Genomic DNA, 20,116 nt, shown 5'->3' on the forward strand with positions numbered 1-20,116 from the left:
GAAATGGTTGCGGGAGTGACTTGGCCGTCCATCTTGCCACCAGGTTGGACTGTCGAGTGGGACCCTACCTCGGCTGAGGAAGAGCATGAGGAGTGATGGGACAGGCTTCCCCATCTCTCTGTTTAATTACCGTTAGCTTTATTCCGCTGCACTTCAAACAATGATGACTACTTTTGCAAAACTCCGATGATGATGTAATAACTTAATACTCTTTCATGCATGGTTTTATGCTTTATTGTATTTGCTCTGTGACTCACCATCGAGTGAGATTGTGGTACTTGATCCTGTCAGTGGCCGTGTCGGACTAGATCCGAGGGATTGACGGGTTATTCCCATTTAAGTGTGGTCTAGCCTCTAAGGCGGGACTTAGGCACTTAAGTTGGAATAATTCGGGCAGTTCCGCCACAGCTGGATCAAGGATTATGATTTGGAAGTACATTACCATCCTGGTAAAGCTAATGTTGTGGCAGATGCCTTGAGCAGAAAGGCCCAGTGCAATTGTATAAGCATAGGTACAAGAGTTACCACCCTGTGTGATGAACTGTGCAAGCTGAACCTGGAAGTTGTTCCTTCCGGTTAATTAAGTTATATCTCGGTGGAACCCACATTGCAAGAGCAAATAGTCAGGGCACAGATTGGGGATAAAGGTGTTCAGGTTATCAAGGAAATGATCAAGCAACAGGCAGAAAAATACAAGTGTTTCCGGCAAGACAGCAAGGGAATTCTATGGTTTGGAGATCGATTGGTTGTTCCCAAGGACCCAGAGCTCAGAAGGAAGATACTAGATGAAGCTCACCTTTCCAAATTCTCCATGCACCCTGGTAGCAACAAGATGTACCATGATCTCAGACCTTTGTATTGGTGGACCAGAATGAAGAGGGAAATTGCCAAGTATATATCAGAGTGTGACACCTGCCAAAGAATAAAAGCTAGTCACTTGAAGGCAGCAGGCCCTTTGCAACCCCTTCCCATACCATCTTGGAAATGGGAGGACATTTGCATGGACTTTATAGTGGGATTGCCCAATACATCCAGGCACCATGATTCTATTTGGGTTATTGTGGACAGATTGACTAAGACTGCTCATTTCTTACCAGTGCACACCACCCACCAGACAGAGAAGTATGCAGAGATCTACATTGACCAGATAGTTCGTCTGCATGGTATACCAAGGACTATAGTCTCAGACCGAGGAGCACCTTTTGTGGCACGATTTTGGGAGCAATTGCAGGAATCACTAGGGACCCAGGTCATACGAAGCTCAGCATACCATCCCCAAACCGATGGCCAGACAGAAAGGGTGAATCAGATTTTGGAAGACATGTTGCGGGCATGTGCACTACACTACGGAAAGGATTGGGACAAGTGTCTCTCCTTGGCAGAGTTTTCTTATAATAACAGCTACCAGTCCAGTCTAAAGATGGCACCTTTTGAAGCCTTGTATGGGAGAAGATGCAGAACCCCGCTGAATTGGTCTCAAGCAGGAGAGAGGGAAATTTTTGGGCCAGATTTGGTACTTGAAGCAGAGGCAAAGGTCAGAGTCATCAAGAAGAACTTAGAAGCTGCTCAGGCCAGACAAAAGAGCTATCATGATAAGAGGCGGAAGCCTCTACAGTTTGAGGTGGGAGATCATGTTTATCTTAAGGTATCACCAACCAAGGGTGTCCAGAGATTTGGGATCAAGGGCAAGTTAGATCCTCGTTACATCGGACCCTACGAGATCAAGGGAGCTTGTGGACCCGTTGCCTATCAACTGGAATTGCCACCTCACATGTCAACAGTTCACAACGTGTTCCATGTATCTCAATTGCGGAAATGTGTTCGCCTACCCACGAAGTGCTGCCCGAACCGGACATTGAGATAGAACCAGACTTATCCTACCAAGAGTACCCCGTCAAGGTATTAGATCAAAAGGAGAGATTAACTCGGGCAAGGTCAGTCAGAATGTATAAGGTTCAGTGGAGTCACCATTCAGCAGAAGAAGCCACATGGGAGACTGAGGATTTTCTACTCTCTCGCTTCCCCGACTTTCTGCCCAAAGGAGTCGGTACGTAACCCCAGGACCCCACCCCCCACCTGCCCTTTGAATTCAATTATAAGAAAAACTTAGATAACACGGATAGTCTAAGTTGTGGATTTAACTTAAGAAGGGCTTCCTTCTGAAGTTGCAAAGAGAATGACATTCGAAGAGCAGTTAATAAGAGAAACTAGAGTATAAAGAAAAGGTAGCACACCCACACCCCTTCAAGCACCCCTCCAAGGGACTCTACCTAAAATCTAGGGACGAGATTCCTTTAAGGGGGGAGGGCTGTAACACCCCAGGTGTTACTCAGGGTGTCCACCCAAGGCTACCCCCTTTTAACCTATTATCACATGAAGATTGATTTGGGCAAAGTATACCAAACTTGGAATTCTAGGTCCTAAGCAAGTGCAAACCACCTTGGATATCATGCCCTAGCTTGTCATGCACATCTAAGTGGGGGATTTCCCAAAACCCTAAAGCAAACCCCTCTTGGGCAATAGGAACCCTAATTGAAGCTATGATCAAAAGATCATGTAAACCTTATGATCATGGCTTGGGCCAAATATAAAAGTTGTAATATACTTCATAACCTACAATTAATAGTAAGGAAGTACCCCCAAAAAGTTTCCAGAAAAGTCCTAAAAAGTTCACCTAAGGTTCAGCTCAAGGGAGAATTCAGATTTTGCCTAAGTATAAAAACTAACCCTTGAACAAAGATTCCACATGTTCACCTTAATCCAAATTTCAAAACCCTTCGACCCAATTGACAAAGTGGCGCCAAATTAACCCTAGAATACCCTGGAAAGAGATGACACCTACCCTAGGGCGCTAGACATGACTTGACACCATTTTTGTCTCGGCTTGGACCTAGCTGACACAGCCAACTTCTCCCCCCTCTATCTCCCTACCCCGACCATATCTTGACTTGGAACTCACAGCAAAAAGGTAGGATATGGAGCAGGGAAGCGACCGTACACAGTGACTTTGCCAAGATACGCACGCTATGGTGCTCTAATCCGCCGTTGAACCATGGCAGAAGCAAGCTTCCACGTGTTCGACGCGAGCTGACATCCGGGGGCGCGCTTAGAGCACGCCCGTGCACGAACCCCCGCGCGCCCGCGGCCGCCCGTGACCACGCCCGCGCCACGGCTATAAAGCCCGCCTTAGTGCTCGGCTGCCTTCCCCGTTGCCTCCTCCGTACCTCGCCTGACTTACCCGAGCCAGCCATTAGCTCCGGCGACCTCCCCGCGACCCGCCAGTGCCGCCCGAGAGCAACCACCGTGGCCAGCTCCTTTCCCGTCCTCCTCCGTTCGATCCAAGCCCTCAGATAGCTCCCTGGTGAGGCCGTGAAGCTTGCTCAGGCTTGAACCGAGGACCCGCGTCACCGGAATAGCGCAATCGTGCTCGCCGGAGTTCAAAAACCCGCCGGCGCACGTGGACCGGGTAAGCCTCTGCACCTTTTCCAAATTCGTTGCGCGCATGGCCTCTACATCACCCCGTGGAGCTCCTCGTGCACCTTAATTGAACTATACCGCCGTGGTTTGGCCGGAACAGGAGCCGCCGACGACCCCCGCCGCCTGTGCTCGTGGCCAGGGTAGCTCCGACCACCTCCGACGCCGACCCGCACACCGACGTGACCGTCGTGACCTCCCGGACGTCACTGACCACCCCGCCGGAGCTCTACTGCTGCCGGTAAGCCTCGCCGCCGTAATCTATGCCGCGGGTACTGTTTAAGTCAGTAAGGGAGCGCGGGTTAGATTTCGATTAGGTCCAGGGGATTTTGTGCGATGTCAGTGACCCACGCCAATAGTAGACCGAGGACTATTTTGTGAGAGAAGAGGGAGATAAAACCCAGGGGCCTCATCGCAAACCTGTTTTTTTTCCATTTTCGAATTTATTTTCTTTTAATATGGCAGATAACTTAATAAATGCATAACTCGAAGAATAATCATCCAAAAATTGTCAAACCAATTTTGCTAAACTCTGGGAAATATGGACTATCAGATAAAAATAATAAAACCCATAGTTTCTGTATTCTTTTCTGAAGCTTTGAATTAAATAAGAAAACTGCTAAAAACTTAATATTAGAAGGAAAAATATAAGTATTATTTGACTAGGGTTAGCAAAATTTGGAGAAGATTATATCTACCTACTGACTCAATTAAAAATGCTAAACCTCTCTGTCCACCCCATTAAGCTAGTTTTTACCCTTTGTTTTACAATAGGCTTAAGGTTAAGAAAAATAGAAAATGTGATTTAAATAATGAACCAGAGGGTACCCCTATTTTTGTTAGGATACTTATTCAAGGTAGTTCACTGGAAAAATATATCATACCCTGTTTTAGTATAAAATAAATAGGATACCTTTTATTTTAAATAAAACAAGGGAAACTTAGAAAAACCCTACAAAAATAACCCCAAGGTGAAAACACCCCCACCCTTGGGATAGAAAATGTTTTGCTAATAAGAACTTAAGAAAAATATGAAATCTGCTGTTTGACATTTTTCAAATAACAATGTAGTAGAAAGTGCCTTTTTGGCATTAAACTTTAGAAAATCATAACTAAATAACCACCCCTTAGCCTTCTGTGGTTTTTGGCACAGAAGCCTATTATTACTGTTAAATGCAAAAAAAAATAACCCTTAGGACAGACCCCACCTCTAATTAAGAGTTGTAGTACAAAGTGGCCCATTTACCCAATTTTTATTCTTTTTGTCCTAAGCTTAGCCTTTATTTGTGGAGCCTCAAATTCTTAAAATAGACTAGAATAGCAAAGGGCAACCCACTGTAATTTTTACAGAATTTTTGGAAAATATTAAACCACTGTCGTAGTTCAAACCTACACTAGAAACCATAAGTAGAAGTTAAGAAAAGGAAAATGAATAATGGTAATTAATGTCATCCTAAAACCCTTGTAAATTTGTCCACTGAAATGTATAAAGACAATACAAATCCACTATATTATCCTAAATGAAAACCTAAGCCTAAAAAGTAATAAGTATATACCACTGGAAGCCCCGCATGACTAAGAAACCCTAAGTCACTTCTTGACTTAGTTTCTTTTAGCATAATGTTATTAAATCTTGCATAATCATGACATACATATTCATTGCATTTCGATAGACTGGAACCTTGCTGACGGAGAGTACGTCCTCGTGCCGGAGCAAGGAGCTGCTCAGGAGGTAGCCCCGGATCCAGCACCAGAGCCTGCACCAGAGGACCTGCCTGCCACTGCTTTGGAAGGCAAGCCCCGGTTTATGCATAACCTGTTATTTATGCTATTTTACTGCACTTATTGATTGTAGGATTGAATGTGCACTTAAGTGTAGGAGTTGTTTGAAACCCTAGTTGCATGATCTCAGGAATCCTGTTGAGATGAATACTAGTATGCTAGGTCGAGTAGCTGCTTTATTAAGTAGGATCTCGGTAGAAGACGAGTGATTTTTTCTAGCACTCGCGCGAGGTCAGGACATTGATTGTACCCACTTTCATATCGTACTGATGTTGGGTTGTGGGCAACAATCCATGGGGATTGGTTGTTCACGGGATAAAATTTTGAATAAGGATTAAGGTGTGGTACCGTGTGTCAAGCGTTTGAACGTACTAAACATATACCGAGAAATATGGTAAATCGGTAAGCCTAGTACCTGATTGAACCTGGCAGCAGATTGCCCTCCTCACGCGACCTGAGACGAGGTCTCCCATTCCGGTTATGGTGGGTACAAGTGTGGTCACTGCACGACGGCAGTCGGGGTCAGTGAGGCATTGTACGCCAAGGCGGTGAGCCCCTCTCTGCTGACGGGGAATCGATGGGGACGGTTGATGTGTGTGGGGACGGAGAGCCCCTACATGTCGTGTGTTTAGGTTTACCTTGCAAGGTTTAAAAACTCGATTCGAATCGTCTGCTTCTCGCAGCTAATGAGACTGCTTGATCCATGCTGCTACATTGAGTAACGAGTGGAATTGTGTTGAGATGATACAAGATGTTGATTGCTAAAAATGTTTGCTACTATGTATGAATAGATAGTACATCTTTAGCCTTAAGAGAGTCACACTTAATTTTTACAAAGTTAAAAACTTGATTTAGAAACTCAGCTAGTGCTTTTGGCAACCAAACCCCACAGTCAAACAGCTGCATGTCTAGAGGTAGAGGAGTAGACTCCTCACACACCGGGTAAGTCTAGCTGAGTATTAGTATACTCAGCCTTGCTTGTGGCATAATTTTTTACAGGTTTTCTCTGGAGGAAATGGTTGCGGGAGTGACTTGGTCGTCCATCTTGCCACCAGGTTGGACTGTCGAGTGGGACCCTACCTCGGCTGAGGAAGAGCATGAGGAGTGATGGGACAGGCTTCCCCATCTCTCTGTTTAATTACCGTTAGCTTTATTCCGCTGCACTTCAAACAATGATGACTACTTTTGCAAAACTCCGATGATGATGTAATAACTTAATACTCTTTCATGCATGGTTTTATGCTTTATTGTATTTGCTCTGTGACTCACCATCGAGTGAGATTGTGGTACTTGATCATGTCAGTGGCCGTGTCGGACTAGATCCGAGGGATTGACGGGTTATTCCCATTTAAGTGTGGTCTAGCCTCTAAGGCGGGACTTAGGCACTTAAGTTGGAATAATTCGGGCAGTTCCGCCACAGTGCCCATCATCCACACAAGAACATCATGACGACCGACAGGCCGCTTGAGCTACTCCACATGGATCTATTCGGCCCGATTGCTTACATAAGCATCGGCGGGAGTAAGTATTGTCTTGTAATAGTGGATGATTATTCTCGCTTCACTTGGGTGTTCTTTTTGCAGGAAAAATCTCAAACCCAAGAGACCTTAAAGGGATTCTTGAGACGAGCTCAAAATAAGTTCAGCTTGAGGATCAAGAAAATTAGAAGCGACAATGGGACGGAGTTCAAGAACTCTCAAATCGAAGGCTTCCTTGAGGAGGAGGGCATCAAGCATGAGTTCTCTTCTCCCTACACGCCACAACAAAATGGTGTAGTGGAGAGAAATAATAGAACTCTATTGGACATGGCAAGAACCATGCTTGATGAGTACAAGACTTCGGATCGGTTTTGGGCCGAGGCGGTCAACACCGCTTGCTACGCCATCAACCGGTTGTATCTACACCGAATCCTCAAGAAGACATCCTATGAACTCCTAACCGGTAAAAAGCCCAATATTTCATATTTTAGAGTCTTTGGTAGCAAATGCTTTATACTTGTTAAAAGAGGTAGAAAATCTAAATTTGCTCCTAAGACTGTAGAAGGCTTTCTACTAGGTTATGATTCAAACACAAGGGCATATAGAGTCTTTAACAAGTCCTCTGGACAGGTTGAAGTTTCTTGTGACGTTGTGTTTGATGAGACTAACGGCTCTCAAGTAGAGCAAGTTGATCTTGATGAGATAGGTATTGAAGAGGCTCCGTGCATCGCGCTAAGGAACATGTCCATTGGGGATGTGTGTCCTAAGGAATCCGAAGAGCCTCCAAATGCACAAGATCAACCATCCTCCTCCACGCAAGCATCCCCACCAACTCAAAATGAGGATGGGGCTCAAGTTGATGAAGGAGAAGATCAATCAAATGAGCCACCTCAAGATGACGACAATAATCAAGGGGGAGATGCAAATGATCAAGACAAGGAGGATGAAGAACAAAGGCCGCCACACCCAAGAGTCCACCAAGCAATCCAACGAGATCACCCCGTCGACACCATCCTCGGCGACATTCGTAAGGGGGTAACTACTAGATCTCATGTTGCACATTTTTGTGAGCATTACTCTTTTGTTTCCTCTATTGAGCCACACAGGATAGAAGAAGCACTACAAGATTCGGATTGGGTGGTGGCGATGCATGATGAGCTCAACAATTTCACTAGGAACGAGGTATGGCATTTAGTTCCACGTCCTAACCAAAATGTTGTAGGAACCAAGTGGGTCTTCCGCAACAAGCAAGACGAGCATGGTGTGGTGACAAGGAACAAATCCCGACTTGTGGCTAAAGGATACTCCCAAGTCGAAGGTTTGGATTTCGGTGAAACCTATGCACCCATAGCTAGGCTTAAGTCAATTCGCATATTATTGGCCTATGCTACTTACCATGGTTGTAAGCTTTATCAAATGGACGTGAAAAGTGTCTTCCTCAATGGACCAATCAAGGAAGAGGTCTATGTTGAGCAACCTCCCGGCTTTGAAGATAGTGAGTACCCTAACCATGTGTATAAACTCTCTAAGGCACTTTATGGGCTCAAGCAAGCCCCAAGAGCATGGTATGAATGCCTTAGGAATTTTCTTATCACTAATGGATTCAAAGTCGGAAAGGCCGATCCTACTCTATTCACTAAAACTCTTGAAAATGACTTGTTCGTATGCCAAATTTATGTTGATGATATTATATTTGGGTCTACTAACGAGTCTACATGTGAAGAATTTAGTAGAATCATGACACAAAAATTCGAGATGTCTATGATGGGGGAGTTGAAGTATTTCTTAGGATTTCAAGTGAAGCAACTCCAAGAAGGCACCTTCCTAAGCCAAACGAAGTACACTCAAGATATTCTAAGCAAGTTTGGAATGAAGGATGCCAAACCCATCAAGACACCCATAGGAACCAATGGGCATCTCGACCTCGACGAGGGAGGTAAATCCGTCGATCAAAAGGTATACCGGTCGATGATAGGCTATTTGCTATATTTATGTGCATCTCGACCGGATATTATGCTTTCCGTATGCATGTGTGCAAGATTCCAAGCCGACCCTAAGGAAGCTCACCTTACGGCAGTAAAACGAATCTTGAGATATTTAGTTTATACTCCTAAGTTTGGGCTTTGGTATCCTAGGGGATCCACATTTGATTTGATTGGTTATTCGGATGCCGATTGGGCGGGGTGTAAAATCAATAGAAAGAGCACATCGGGGACTTGCCAGTTCTTGGGAAGATCCTTGGTGTCTTGGGCTTCAAAGAAGCAAAATTCAGTAGCTCTTTCTACCGCCGAAGCCGAGTACATTGCCGCAGGCCATTGTTGCGCGCAACTACTTTGGATGAGGCAAACCCTTAGGGACTACGGTTACAAATTAACCAAAGTTCCTCTTCTATGTGATAATGAGAGTGCAATCCGCATGGCGGATAATCCCGTTGAGCATAGCCGCACTAAACACATAGCCATTCGGTATCACTTTTTAAGGGATCACCAACAAAAGGGAGATATCGAGATTTTTTACATCAATACTAAAGATCAATTAGCCGATATCTTTACCAAGCCACTTGATGAACAAACTTTTAACAAACTTAGGCATGAGCTAAATATTCTTGATTCTAGGAACTTCTTTTGTTAAATTGCACATAGCTAATTTATATACCTTTGATCATGTCTCTTTCATGTGCTATGACTAATGTGTTTTCAAGTCTATTTCAAACCAAGTCATAGGTATATTGAAAGGAAATTGGAGTCTTCGGCGAAGACAAAGGCTTCCACTCTGCAACTCATCCTTCACCGTCGCTCCACGCATCTCTCCATCTTTTGAGGGGAGAGTCCAATGCAAAAGGACTCCATCTTTGGTATAATCTTCTCTCTTCTATTTATGACCAAAGGGGGAGAGAGTTCTTCGTAGGGTGAAAGGGAATTAGGCTTACACCTAGTTCCTAAAAGATTTTGGTGGTTGAATTGCCCAACACAAATAATTGGACTAACTAGTTTGCTCTAGTGTACAAGTTATACAGGTACCAAAGGTTCACACTTAGCCAATAAAAAGACCAAGTATTGGGTTCAACAAAAGAGCAAAGGGATAACCGAAGGCACCTCTGGTCTGGCGCACCGGACTGTCCGGTGCACCACCGGACAGTGTCCGGTGCACCAGAGGACTCCCAGTCAAACTCGTCACCTTCGGGAAAATCCAGAGGCGCTCCGCTATAATTCACCGGACTGTCCGGTGTACACCGGACAGTGTCCGGTGCTCCAAGGAAGGGCGCCTCAGGAACTCGCCAGCTTCGGGAATTCACAACGGCTAGTCCGCTATAATTCACCGGACATGTTCGGTGTACACCGGACTGTCCGGTGTGACAATGAAGCAACGGCTAATTCGGCGCCAACGGCTACCTGCAGCGCATTAAATGCGCGCCAGCGCGCGCAGAAGTCAGGCGCGCCCATACTGGAGCACCGGACACTCTACAGTACATGTCCGGTGCGCCACCGGACATCCAGGCGGGCCCAGAAGACAGTGCTCCAACGGTCGAATCCTAACGGCTTTGGTGACGTGGCTGGCGCACCGGACATGTCCGGTGTACACCGGACTGTCCGGTGCACCATACGACAGACAGCCCCACCAAACGGCTAGTTTGGTGGTTGGGGCTATAAATACCCCCAACCACCCACCATTCATTGCATCCAAGTTTTCACACTTCCAACCACTTACAAGAGCTAGACATTCAATTCTAGACACACTCAAGAGATCAAATCCTCTCCCAAATTCCACACAAAGCTTTAGTGACTAGTGAGAGAGATTTGCCTGTGTTCTTTCGAGTTCTTGCGCTTGGATTGCTTTCTTCTTTCTTGATTCTCTATTGCGATCAAACTCACTTGTAATTGAGGCAAGAGACACCAATCTTGTGGTGGTCCTTGTAGGAACTTTGTGTTCCAAGTGATTGAGAAGAGAAAGCTCACTCGGTCCGAGGGACCGTTTGAGAGAGGGAAGGGTTGAAAGAGACCCGGCCTTTGTGGCCTCCTCAACGGGGAGTAGGTTTGCGAGAACCGAACCTCGGTAAAACAAATCCGTGTGTCACATCTCTTATTTGCTTGCGATTTGTTTTGCTCCCTCTCTCGCGGACTCGATTATATTTCTAACGCTAACCCGGCTTGTAGTTGTGATTATTTTTGAGAATTTCAGTTTCGCCCTATTCACCCCCCCCTCTAGGCGACTATCAATTGGTATCAGAGCCCGGTGCTTCATTAGAGCCTAACCGCTCGAAGTGATGTCGGGAGAACTCGCCAAGAGGGAGATGGAGACTGGCGACAAGCCCGCTACAAGCCATGGGAAAGCTTCATCGGAAGAGTCCCGCAACAAGGAGAAGAGGAAGGAGAGAAAGAAGGAAAAGAAGACTTCTTCCCACAAGTCGCATCGGAGTGGCGACAAAATAAAGAAGATGAGGAAGGTGGTCTACTACGAGACCGACACTTCATCACCTTCTACCTCCGGCTCCGACGCGCCCTCCATAACTTCGAAGCGCCATGAGCGTAAAAAGTTTAGTAAGATCCCCTTACATTATCCTCGTACCTCTTGACATACTCCATTACTTTCCGTTCTATTAGGCAAACCGCCAACCTTTGACGGTGAAGATTATGTTAGGTGGAGTGATTTAATGAAATTTCATCTAACCTCACTCCACAAAAGTATATGGAATGTTGTTGAGTTTGGAGCACAGGTACCATCCGTAGGGGATGAGGATTATGATGAGGACGAAGTGGCCCAAATTCACCACTTTAACTCCCAAGCCACTTCTATACTCCTCGCCTCTCTAAGTCGAGAGGAGTATAATAAGGTACAAGGGTTAAAGAGTGCAAAGGAAATTTGGGACGTACTCAAGACCGCGCACGAAGGAGACGAGGTGACAAAGATCACCAAGCGGGAAACGATCGAGGGGGAGCTCGATCGCTTCATGCTTCACCAAGGGGAGGATCCACAAGCTATGTACAACCGCTTGAAGACCTTGGTGAACCAAGTGCGCAACCTCGGGAGCGAAAAATGGGATGACCATGAGATGGTCAAGGTTATTCTTAGATCCCTCGTATTTCTTAACCCTACACAAGTTCAATTAATTCGAGGTGATCCTAGATATAAGCTAATGTCTCCCGAGGAAGTTATAGGAAAATTTGTGAGATTTGAGCTAATGATTAAAGGCTCAAAGAAAATCATCGAGCAAGGCACCTCCTCCACACCCGAAGCACAATCGGTCGCATTCAAGGCGACGGAGGAGAAGGAGGAGTCTACATCAAGTAGATAACCCATCGACGCTTCCAAGCTCGACAATGAGGAGATGGCGCTCATCATCAAGAGCTTCCGTCAAATCCTCAAGCAAAGGAGGGGGAAAGACTACAAATCCCACTCCAAGAAGGTTTGCTACAAGTGTGGTAAGCCCGGTCACTTTATAGCTAAATGTCCTATTTCTAGTGACAGTGATAGGGGCGATGACAAAAAGGGGAGAAGAAAGGAGAAGAAAAGGTACTACAAGAAGAAGGGCGGCGATGCCCATGTTTGTCGGGAGTGGGACTCCGACGAAAGCTCTAGCGACTCCTCCGACAACGAGGACGCCGCCAACATCGCCGTCACCAAAGGCCTTCTCTTCCCCAACATCGGCCACAAGTGCCTCATGGCAAAGGACGACAAAAAGAAGAAGGTTAAATCTAAATCCTCCACTAGATATGAGTCTTCTAGTGATGAAAATGCTAGTGATGAGGAAGATTACTCACGCACTCTTTTTGTCAACCTCAACATGCAACAAAAAGAGAAACTTAATGAATTGATTAGTGCTATTCATGAGAAGGATGATCTCTTGGACACCTAAGAGGACTTCCTTATTAAAGAAAATAAGAAGCATGTTAAGGTCAAAAATGCTTACGCTCTAGAAGTAGAAAAATGTGAAAAACTTTCTAGTGAGCTAAGTTCTTGCCATGAAACTATTGACAACCTTAGAAGTGAAAATGCTAATTTGTTAGCTAAGGTTGATTCTCATATTTGTAATGTTTCAATTACCAATTCTAGAAATAATGATGATGATTTACTTGCTAGGATTGAAGAATTGAACATTTCTCTTGCTAGCCTTAGAAATGAAAATGAAAAATTGCTTGCTAAGGCTAAAGATTTTGATGTTTGCAATACTACTATTTCCGACCTTAGAACTAAGAATGATATATTGCATGCTAAGGTTGTAGAATTAAAATCTTGCAAACCCTCTACATCTACCGTTGAGCACACTACCATTCGTACTAGATGTAGAGATGTTAACATTGATGCTATACATGATCACATGGCCTTAATTAAACAACAAAATGATCATATAGCAAAATTAGATGCTAAAATTGCCGAGCATAACTTAGAAAATGAAAAATTTAAATTTGCTAGAAGTATGCTCTATAGTGGGAGACGCCCCGGCATCAAGGATGGCATTGGCTTCCAAAGGGGAGACAATGTCAAACTTAGTGCCCCTCCTAAAAGATTGTCTAATTTTGTTAAGGGCAAGGCTCCCATGCCTCAGGATAACGAGGGTTACATTTTGTACCCTGCCGGTTATCCTGAAAGCAAGATTAGGAGAATTCACTCTAGGAAGTCTCACTCTGGCCCAAATCATGCTTTTATATATAAGGGTGAGACATCTAGTTCTAGGCAACCAACCCATGCTAAGTTGCCTAAGAAGAGAACTCCTAATGCATCAAATGATCATGACATTTCATTCAAAACTTTTGATGCATCATATGTTTTAACTTACAAATCCGGCAAGGTAGTTGCCAAGTTTGTTGGGGGCAAACACAAGGGCTCCAAGACTTGTGTTTGGGTACCCAAAGTTCTTGTTTCTAATGCCAAAGGACCCAAAACCGTTTGGGTACCTAAAGTCAAGAACTAAACTTGTTTTGTAGGTTTATGCATTCGGGGGCTCAAGTTGGATCATCGATAGCGGGTGCACAAACCACATGACTGGGGAGAAGAAAATGTTCTCCTCCTACGAGAAAAACCAGGATCCCCAACGAGCGATCACATTCGGGGATGGAAACCAAGGTTTGGTTAAAGGATTGGGTAAAATTGCTATATCTCCTGACCATTCCATTTCCAATGTTTTTCTTGTAGATTCATTAGATTACAATTTGCTTTCTGTATCTCAATTATGCAAAATGGGCTACAACTGTCTATTCACTGATATTGGTGTCACTGTCTTTAGAAGAAGTGATGATTCAATAGCATTTAAGGGAGTGTTGGAGGGTCAGCTATACTTGGTAGATTTTAATAGAGCTGAACTCGACACTTGCTTAATTGCTAAGACTAACATGGGTTGGCTCTGGCACCGCCGACTAGCCCATGTTGGGATGAAGAATCTTCATAAGCTTCTAAAGGGAGAGCACATTTTAGGACTAACCAATGTTCATTTTGAGAAAGATAGGATTTGTAGCGCATGCCAAGCAGGAAAGCAAGTTGGTGCCCATCATCCACACAAGAACATCATGACGACCGACAGGCCGCTTGAGCTACTCCACATGGATCTATTCGGCCCGATTGCTTACATAAGCATCGGCGGGAGTAAGTATTGTCTTGTAATAGTGGATGATTATTCTCGCTTCACTTGGGTATTCTTTTTGCAGGAAAAATCTCAAACCCAAGAGACCTTAAAGGGATTCTTGAGACGAGCTCAAAATGAGTTCGGCTTAAGGATCAAGAAAATTAGAAGCGACAACGGGACGGAGTTCAAGAACTCTCAAATTTAAGGCTTTCTTGAGGAGGAGGGCATCAAGCATGAGTTCTCTTCTCCCTACACGCCACAACAAAATGGTGTAGTGGAGAGGAAGAATAGAACTCTATTGGACATGGCAAGAACCATGCTTGATGAGTACAAGACTTCGGATCGGTTTTGGGCCGAGGCAGTCAACACCGCCTGCTACGCCATCAACCGGTTGTATCTACACCGAATCCTCAAGAAGACATCCTATGAACTCCTAACCGGTAAAAAGCCCAATATTTCATATTTTAGAGTCTTTGGTAGCAAATGCTTTATACTTGTTAAAAGAGGTAGAAAATCTAAATTTGCTCCTAAGACGGTAGAAGGCTTTTTACTAGGATATGATTCAAACACAAGGGCATATAGAGTCTTTAACAAGTCCTCGGGACTAGTTGAAGTTTCTTGTGACGTTGTGTTTGATGAAACTAACGGCTCTCAAGTAGAGCAAGTTGATCTTGATGAGATAGGTGAAGAAGAGGCTCCGTGCATCGCGCTAAGGAACATGTCCATTGAGGATGTGTGTCCTAAGGAATCCGAAGAGCCTCCCAATGCACAAGATCAACCATCCTCCTCCACGCAAGCATCTCCACCGACTCAAAATGAGGATGAAGCTCAAGTTGATGAAGTAGAAGATCAAGCAAATGAGCCACCTCAAGATGACGGCAATGATCAAGGGGGAGATGCAAATGATCAAGACAAGGAGGATGAAGAACAAAGGCCGCCACACCCAAGAGTCCACCAAGCAATCCAACGAGATCACCCCGTCGACACCATCCTCGGCGACATTAATAAGGGGGTAACCACTAGATCTCGTGTTGCACATTTTTGTGAGCATTACTCTTTTGTCTCCTCTATTGAGCCACACAGGGTAGAGGAAGCACTACAAGATTCGGATTGGGTGGTGGCGATGCAAGAGGAGCTCAACAACTTCACCAGGAATGAGGTATGGCATTTAGTTCCACGTCCTAATCAAAATGTTGTAGGAACCAAATGGGTCTTCCGCAACAAGCAAGACGAGCATGGTGTGCTGACAAGGAACAAAGCTCGACTTGTGGCCAAGGGATACTCCCAAGTCGAAGGTTTGGATTTCGGTGAAACCTATGCACCCGTAGCTAGGCTTGAGTCAATTCGCATATTATTGGCCTATGCTACTTACCATGGCTTTAAGCTCTATCAAATGGACGTGAAAAGTGCCTTCCTCAATGGACCAATCAAGGAAGAGGTCTATGTTGAGCAACCTCCCGGCTTTGAAGATAGTGAGTACCCTAACCATGTCTATAAACTCTCTAAGGCGCTTTATGGGCTCAAGCAAGCCCCAAGAGCATGGTATGAATGCCTTAGGGATTTCCTTATCACTAATGGATTCAAAGTCGGAAAGGCCGATCCTACTCTATTCACTAAAACTCTTGAAAATGACTTGTTTGTATGCCAAATTTATGTTGATGATATTATATTTGGGTCTACTAACGAGTCTACATGTGAAGAATTTAGTAGGATCATGACACAAAAGTTCGAGATGTCTATGATGGGGGAGTTGAAGTACTTATTAGGATTTCAAGTAAAGCAACTCCAAGAAGGCACCTTCCTAAGCCAAACGAAGTACACTCAAGATATTCTAAGTAAGTTTGGAATGAAGGATGCCAAACCCATCAAGACACCCATGGGAACCAATGGACATCTCGACCTCGACGAGGGAGGTAAATCCGTCGATCAAAAGGTATATCGGTCGATGATAGGTTCTTTGCTATATTTATGTGCATCTCGACCGGATATTATGCTTTCCGTATGCATGTGTGCAAGATTCCAAGCCGACCCTAAGGAAGCTCACCTTACGGCCGTAAAACGAATCTTGAGATATTTAGTTTACACTCCTAAGTTTGGGCTTTGGTATCCTAGGGGATCCACTTTTGATTTGATTGGTTATTCGGATGCCGATTGGGCGGGGTGTAAAATCAATAGAAAGAGCACATCAGGGACTTGCCAGTTCTTGGGAAGATCCTTGGTGTCTTGGGCTTCAAAGAAGCAAAATTCGGTTGCTCTTTCTACCGCCGAAGCCGAGTATATTGCCGCAGGACATTGTTGCGCGCAACTACTTTGGATGAGGCAAACCCTCAGGGACTATGGTTACAGATTAACCAAAGTTCCTCTTCTATGTGATAATGAGAGTGCAATCAAAATGGCGGATAATCCCGTCGAGCATAGCCGCACTAAACACATAGCCATTCGGTATCACTTTTTAAGGGATCACCAACAAAAGGGAGATATCGAAATTTCTTACATTAATACTAAAGATCAATTAGCCGATATCTTTACCAAGCCACTAGATGAACAAACTTTTAACAAACTTAGGAATGAGCTAAATATTCTAGATTCTAGGAACTTCTTTTGTTGATTTGCACACATAGCTCATTTATATACCTTTGATCATGTCTCTTTCATGTGCTATGACTAATGTGTTTTCAAGTCTATTTCAAACCAAGTCATAGGTGTATTATTGAAAGGGAATTAGAGTCTTCGGCGAAGACAAAGGCTTCCACTCCGTAACTCATCCTTCGCCGTCACTCCAATCAACTCTCCATTTTTGGGGAGAAAGCATGAGCACCAAGCAAAAGGACTCCATCTTTGGTATAATCTTCACTCATTTATTTATGACCAAAGGGGGAGAGAGTAATTACAAGGGCTCTAATGATTCCGTTTTTGGCGATTCATGCCAAAGGGGGAGAAAATATGAGCCCAAAGCAAAAGGATCGCACCACCACCAATTTTAAAATTTTAGTTTTTCAAAGAGTATTCTCAAATTGGTATCTTACTTGTAATATAATTTCAAATTGGTATACCCTCTTCAAAATTAATATCAAAACTCTCTTGAACACTAAGAGGAGGATTTCATTAAGGGGGAGTTTTGTTTAGTCAAAGGAAAAGCATTTGAAACAGGGGGAGAAAATTTCAAATCTTGAAAATGCTTTGCAAAATCTTATTCATTTACCTTTGATTATTTGCAAAAGAACTTTGAAAAGGATTCACAAAAAGAATTTGCAAAAACAAAACATGTGGTGCAAGCGTGGTCCAAAATGTTAAAAACAAAGAAACAATCCATGCATATCTTGTAAGTATTTATATTGGCTCAATTCCAAGCAACCTTTGCACTTACATTATGCAAACTAGTTCAATTATGCATTTCTATACTTGCTTTGGTTTGTGTTGGCATCAATCACCAAAAAGGGGGAGATTGAAAGGGAATTAGGCTTACACCTAGTTCCTAAAAGATTTTGGTGGTTGAATTGCCCAACACAAATAATTGGACTAACTAGTTTGCTCTAGTGTACAAGTTATACAGGTACCAAAGGTTCACACTTAGCCAATAAAAAGACCAAGTATTGGGTTCAACAAAAGAGCAAAGGGATAACCGAAGGCACCAGGGATAACCGAAGGCACCTCTGGTCTGGCGCACCGGACTGTCCGGTGTGCCACCGGACAGTGTCCGGTGCACCAGAGGACTCCCAGTCAAACTCGTCACCTTCGGGAAAATCCAGAGGCGCTCCGCTATAAATCACCGGACTGTCCGGTGTACACCGGACAGTGTCCGGTGCTCCAAGGAAGGGCGCCTCAGGAACTCGCCAGCTTCGGGAATTCACGGTGTACACCGGACTGTCCGGTGTGACAATGAAGCAACGGCTAATTCGGCGCCAACGGCTACCTGCAGCGCATTAAATGCGCGCCAGTGCGCGCAGAAGTCAGGCGCGCCCATACTGGCGCACCGGACACTCTACAATACATGTCCGGTGCGCCACCGGACATCCAGGCGGGCCCAGAAGACAGTGCTCCAACGGTCGAATCCTAACGGCTTTGGTGACGTGGCTGGCGCACCGGACTGTCCAGTGCACCATACGACAGACAGCCCCACCAAACGGCTAGTTTGGTGGTTGGGGCTATAAATACCCCCAACCACCCACCATTCATTGCATCCAAGTTTTCACACTTCCAACCACTTACAAGAGCTAGGCATTCAATTCTAGACACACTCAAGAGATCAAATCCTCTCCCAAATTCCACACAAAGCTTTAGTGACTAGTGAGAGAGATTTGCCTGTGTTCTTTTGAGTTCTTGCGCTTGGATTGCTTTCTTCTTTCTTGATTCTCTATTGCGATCAAACTCACTTGTAATTGAGGCAAGAGACACCAATCTTGTGGTGGTCCTTGTAGGAACTTTGTGTTCCAAGTGATTGAGAAGAGAAAGCTCACTCGGTCCGAGGGACCGTTTGAGAGAGGGAAGGGTTGAAAGAGACCCGGCCTTTGTGGCCTCCTCAACGGGGAGTAGGTTTGCGAGAACCGAACCTCGGTAAAACAAATCCGCGTGTCACATCTCTTATTTGCTTGCGATTTGTTTTGCTCCCTCTCTCGCGGACTCGATTATATTTCTAACGCTAACCCGGCTTGTAGTTGTGATTATTTTTGAGAATTTCAGTTTCGCCCTATTCACCCCCCTCTAGGCGACTATCATAGGGCTCTAATGATTCCGTTTTTGGCGATTCATGCTAAAGGGGGAGAAAGTATGAGCCCAAAGCAAAAGGACCGCACCACCACCAATTTCTAAAATTTTAGTTTTTCAAAGAGTATTTTCAAATTGGTATCTCACTTATGATATAATTTCAAATTGGTATACCCTCTTCAAAATTGATACTAAGAGGTGGATTTCATTAAGGGGGAGTTTTGTTTAGTCAAAGGAAAAGCATTTGGAACAGGGGGAGAAAATTTCAAATCTTGAAAATGCTTTGCAAAATCTTATTCATTTACCTTTGACCATTTGCAAAAGAACTTTGAAAAGGATTTACAAAAATTTTGCAAAAACAAAACATGTGGTGCAAGCGTGGTCCAAAATATTAAAAACAAAGAAACAATCCAAGCATATCTTATGAGTAGTTATATTGGCTCAATTCCAAGCAACCTTTGCACTTACATTATGCAAACTAGTTCAATTATGCATTTCTATATTTGCTTTGGTTTGTGTTGGCATCAGTCACCAAAAAGGGGGAGATTGAAAGGGAATTAGGCTTACACCTAGTTCCTAAATAATTTTGGTGGTTGAATTGCCCAACACAAATAATTGGACTAACTAGTTTGCTCTAGTGTATAAGTTATACAGGTGCCAAAGGTTCACACTTAGCCAATAAAAAGACCAAGAATTGGGTTCAACAAAAGAGCAAAGGGATACCAAAGTGTGCCCTGGTCTGGCGCACCGGACATGTCCGGTGCACCACCGGACAGTGTCCGGTGCACCAGGGGACTTCACGCCGAACTCCTCACCTTCGGGAAAATCCAGAGGCGCTCCGCTATAATTCATCGGACTGTCCGGTGCTCCAAGGAACGGCGCCTCAGGAACTCGCCAGCTTCGGGAATTCGCAACGGCTAGTCCGCTATAATTCACCGGACATGTCCGGTGTACACCGGACTGTCCGGTGTGACAACGGAGCAACGGATATTTCAGCGCCAACGGCTACCTGCAGCGCATTAAATGCGCGCCAGCGCACGCAGAAGTCAGGCACGCCCATACTGGCACACCGGACACTCTACAGTACATGTCCGGTGCGCCACCGGACATCCAGGCGGGC

The sequence above is a fragment of the Zea mays genome, chromosome 7 (genome assembly GCF_902167145.1).
Source record: "Zea mays cultivar B73 chromosome 7, Zm-B73-REFERENCE-NAM-5.0, whole genome shotgun sequence".
NCBI lineage: Eukaryota > Viridiplantae > Streptophyta > Magnoliopsida > Poales > Poaceae > Zea > Zea mays.